General features: G+C 41.8%; 1 non-coding gene across 1 annotated transcript; it reads left to right on the top strand.

The window, feature by feature from the left end:
* Positions 1–2162: 2162 nt before the first annotated feature.
* LOC112768531 (small nucleolar RNA R71) lies at positions 2163–2266 on the top strand. Its single transcript, XR_003185946.1, has one exon. It is a non-coding gene; the product is annotated as a small nucleolar RNA R71 (small nucleolar RNA).
* Positions 2267–4838: the final 2572 nt, after the last annotated feature.

The raw sequence follows: 4838 nt of genomic DNA on the forward strand, positions 1-4838 counted from the left end.
TGCCTCCCATGAAGCGCTTCTTTAGCATCACTAGCTTGACGTTTTTCCTTCATCAGGGTGGTTGGTAGTGCTTAAAGTCCTCCCCTCTTGCTGTGGACTTATATCCATTGGTTGGATCAATGATCTCCACATGTTCCAGGGAAAGAACTCTGTTGATAGTGAAGACCTTGGGTAACTGAGATGGTACAGTGGGGAGATTAGGGGGAATATCTGGGAAGTAAGCTGAGACAACTCTATCCCCTGGAGAGAAGTCTTCCGTAGGGATCTTCTTGTTCCTCCATCTCCTTGGTACCTTCTTCTTTGTTTCTTTTGAAGTTGCCTTCCCCTTGGTGACCTCTTTTTTCCAAGGAGTTGTGATGCTGTCTTCACCTGCCTCTAGAGGTTTAGGTTCCTCCAACTTTTCCTTGAGCTGTGGCAATTGCTGTTTTCCTTGTTTATCTATTAAGGGGATCTCAGAATGAACTGGCTGTGCTTCAGTGCTTGTTTCCTCCTTCAGTGTCTCATTATCATTTGTGCTGAGTTCCTTGTCCTCTTGATCTGTTTCTTGTGAGAGTTTGAAAACATTGAAGCTGAGTCGTTCATCTTGGATTCTCAATATTAGTTCCCCTTTCTCTACATCGATAAGTGCTCTGGCTGTAGCTAGGAATGGTCTTCCCAATATGATTGGGTGAGTGTAACTCTCTTCCATGTCCAGGATGACAAAGTCCGTTGGGAGAAAGTATTTCCCAACCTTTAGCAACACATTTTCCACCACTCTTATTGCTTGCTTTTGAGTTTTGTCAGCCAGTCTGATGATTACATCTGTGGGCATTATCTCATTGATCTGCAGCCTCTTCACCAGGGATAAGGGCAGTAAGTTGATGCTGGCCCCCAAATCACATAGTGCTCTATCGAACATAGTTTCACCTATAGCACAAGGGATGTGAAAACTCCCTGGGTCTCTTCTTTTTGTAGGCAACTCAGGTTGAATATGGGCACTACATTCCTTGTTCATCATTATAGTCTGGCCTCCTTTGAGTGAGCTTTTCCTGGGAAGAAGTTCCTTCATATACTTGATGAATGCAGGCATTTGTTGAATTACCTTGATGAATGGTATGTTTACATGCAGAGATGCAAACAAGTCTAGGAACCTTGAGTATATTCTCTTTCCCACAGCACCATTGAGCAGTTGAGGAAAGGGAGCATAGAGCTTCAGCAGCTCTTGTTGTGAGATTTCTGGTTCTTGGTGATCTCTATCCTCCTCCTTTGTTGAGTTGTCTTCAGGTTGTTTGCGAAGTTTGCCTTGCTTGTCTTCAGTCTCTTGATCACTCGTAGTGACCATTTTGTAATCTTTCCATCTTACTTTCTTTGCTTCTCCTTTGGGGTTTTTCTCCGTGTCACTTGGGAAGCTATCAGTAGGTTTGGGAATCTTCTCAGCTAAATATCCTACCTGGAATTCCAACTTCCTAATGGTCTCTCCCTGGTTATTAATATTGGCTCGCACCTCTTCTTTGAACACCTTATTTTCTTGAATCTCTTGGCATATTCCTTCAAGTAAGGCTTCAATCTTAGAGAGCTTGTCATCAAGTGATGAGTGATTCGGAGCAGATGTACTGTTTTGGTTTTGATAAGCATGCGGAGAAGTGTTGTTGTGAGGGTGTTGAGATGTCCTCTGTGTGAATTGCTGGTGAGCTGCATTGTTGTTGGAGTTGTAACGTCTCTGGTCTTGGTTTTGCTCTTGGTCACTTCCCCACCCAAAGTTTGGGTGGTTTCTCCATCCAGGGTTGTAGGTCTTGGAGTATGGATCATAGTTTTTCCTTGGTGAATTCCCAATGTAGTTGGCTTGCTCCTGACTCCCATCTGCTTCTTGGGTTGTTGATGAAGTGGAGATTGCTGCTACTTGGTTCATCTCCATCTTCTTTGTGAGGTCAGCTAGCTACTGGGTAATGAGCTTGTTTTGGGCCAACAGAGCATCTACATTGTTTAGCTCCATTACTCCTCTTGTGTTCCCTCTTTTGGAAGCATAGAAGTAGTCGTTCTCTGCTACTGTTTCAATAACATCTATGGCTTCCTCAATAGTCTTCTTCTTGTTCAAAGATCCTCCGGATGAATGGTCTACGGCCTTCTTTGACTCATAAGAGAGCCCTTCATAGAAAATGTGCAGCTGCACCCATTCGTTGAACATGTCAGGTGGACACCTCCTTGTTAAGTCCTTGAACCTCTCCCATGCTTCATATAGAGTCTCACTATCTTGTTGCCTAAAAGTTTGGACCTCAGCTCTCAGCCTATTGATTCGTTGAGGAGGTTAAAATCTTGCTAAGAATTTGTTCACCACGTCTTCCCAAGTTGTCAAGCTTTCCCTTGGGAAAGATTCCAGCCACTTGGCTGCTTTGTCCCTAAGTGAGAATGGAAACAAGAGCAGTCTATAGGTATCAGGATGAACACCATTAGACTTCACTGTGTCACATATTCTCAGGAAGGTGGTCAAATATTGATTGGGGTCTTCTTGAACACCTCCTCCAAACGAACAGTTGTTCTGAACAAGGGTGATGAGCTGTGGTTTAAGTTCAAAGTTGTTGGCATGGATTGTTGGCTTTTGGATGCTACTTCCCCCAATTGCCTGGGTTTTGATTGATGTAGGAGCCCAAAACTCTTCTATCCTCCCCAGCATGATTTGCTCTACCTCCTCCCACATGGTTGTAATCTTCTTCTTCATGATGGTTTTCCATGTTGTCTTCCATGTTTGGTTCAAAGAATTCCTCTTCTTCCTCAGTACCAACCACTTTCTTTCCTCTTGCCTCCCTCCTTAATCTAAGGAAGGTCCTCTCAGGTTCAGAATCGAAGGAAGTTGAAGCCCAGCTTCTTCTCCCTGTCATACAACCATCAAGTGCAAGCAAGAAAAGATAGGTGCAGAAAGTATTTGTGTCAGAATTACTGTTAGTTGTGGGTGATGCAATATATCAAACAGTTAGTGGGTTAGCAAACAGAATTGAAAATAACATAGAAAAACAAAAGAGTAGAGGGGGAAGGGAAGAAGTTGAACTAAAACAAAAAGTAAATCACTCAAACAGAAAATGAAATTCACAAAAATAAAAATGCTCAATCTAGTGATCTTCCAATTTAATCATTATTGATGCACAATCAATCCCCGGCAACGGCGCCATAAACTTGATGCATAGAAAACTTGTCTCACAACAAATCTCCCTTCGGCAAGTGTACCGAATTTGTCGTCAAGTAAAAACTCACAATAGAGTGAGGTCGAATCCCACAGGGATTGATTGATCAAGCAACTTTAATTAGAAGAATGTTCTAGTTGAGCGAATCCAGAATTTGGGTTGAGAGTTGCAGAAAATAAAATGGCGGGAATGTAAATAACAGAAAAGTAAATGCTAGAATTAAAGGATTGGAAGTAAATGACTGAAAATAAATTGCAGAATTGTAAATGAGAATGGGGGATTTGCTCATAAAAGTAAATGGCAGAAATTAAAGAGAATGGGTAAGATCAGAGATGGAGAGTTCATTGGGCTTAGGAGATATTGCAATTCTCCGGATCAAGTTCATTTTCATCTCTTCCTCAATCAATGCACTCATTGATCTCCTTGGCAATCTTAAGTGATTGAATTACAATTTCTTGCAATTCAATCTCTCAAATCTTGATCAATAGCCAATTCCTTGGTCAATTGCTCATGAGAAGAAATGAAGTATGGTCACTGATTATACCAAATGCATTTCCCAAATCAAGTATTGAGAGGGTTATAGTCACATACCCATCCAAACCCAATTTGGTCCAGCATGAGAAAGCATTTCTAGCTTGATCTCTTCATTCCTCTTCCAAGATAACTACTCAATTGGATGAAGATCGAAAGCTTTCAAGTGAAATCAAGAGAAAAGATAGAAGAAGAATAATGAAAATTAGTATTGATCCATCAAATTACAACAGAGCTCCCTAACCCAATGAAAGGGGTTTAGTTGTTCATAGCTCTTGAAAATGAAAACAAAGATGGAGAATACATCATAGAACTAGAAATTGCAGGGAATCTAAAATACAGAGAGTAGTTCTCTTTTTCCCAGCCTCCAGAACTTTTTTAACAATTCAAAGCTACTCCTATATATACTACTCTTCTCAGCTTCTAGTTTGCTCTTCAAGTCTTGGGCCTTTGGATCTTGAGTTTGAAGCAGTTTTTTTCTTCATTTGGGCTTGGCTTTACTTGCAGAGAGAAAGTGCTAAGTGGGCAGAGACTTTAGCTCAGGGCGTTAGGGGTGTTAACATTTAGTGAAAGTATAAGTTCGAGAACTTTAGTGGCACTTAACATTTTCACTAACGTTCCAATGCACCCCTTTGCCTCACGTTAGAGCCCACGTTAACTAGGTTAACGTGGCTTCTAACGTGGCCTTGCCAACCTTCGAGAACGTCAGTGACACTCAACATTGTCACTAACGTTCCAGTGTGCCCCTTTTTGCTTTACGTTAAAGCCAACATTAACTAGGTTAACGTGGCTTCTAACGTGGCCTTGCCAAACTTTGAGAACGTTAGTGACACTCAACATTGTCACTAACGTTCCAATGTGCCCCTAGACCTCACGTTAGAGTCCACGTTAACTAGGTTAACGTGGCTTCTAACTTGGCCATTCTTAGCCATCCCAACATTAGTGACAATGTTGAGTGTCACTAACGTTGGCTCATCGTTCATTCCTCATCGTTAGCTTCCACGTTAACTAAGTTAACGTGGAAGTTAACGTGGCTCCTTGGGGGGTTGTGTGGTTGCTTCCAATGTTAGTGACAATGTTGAGTGTCACTAACATTGTCGACAACTCTCACTTCTTACGTTAGCTCCCACATTAACCAAGTTAACGTGGGAG

This window comes from Arachis hypogaea, chromosome 17 (assembly GCF_003086295.3).
Source record: "Arachis hypogaea cultivar Tifrunner chromosome 17, arahy.Tifrunner.gnm2.J5K5, whole genome shotgun sequence".
NCBI lineage: Eukaryota > Viridiplantae > Streptophyta > Magnoliopsida > Fabales > Fabaceae > Arachis > Arachis hypogaea.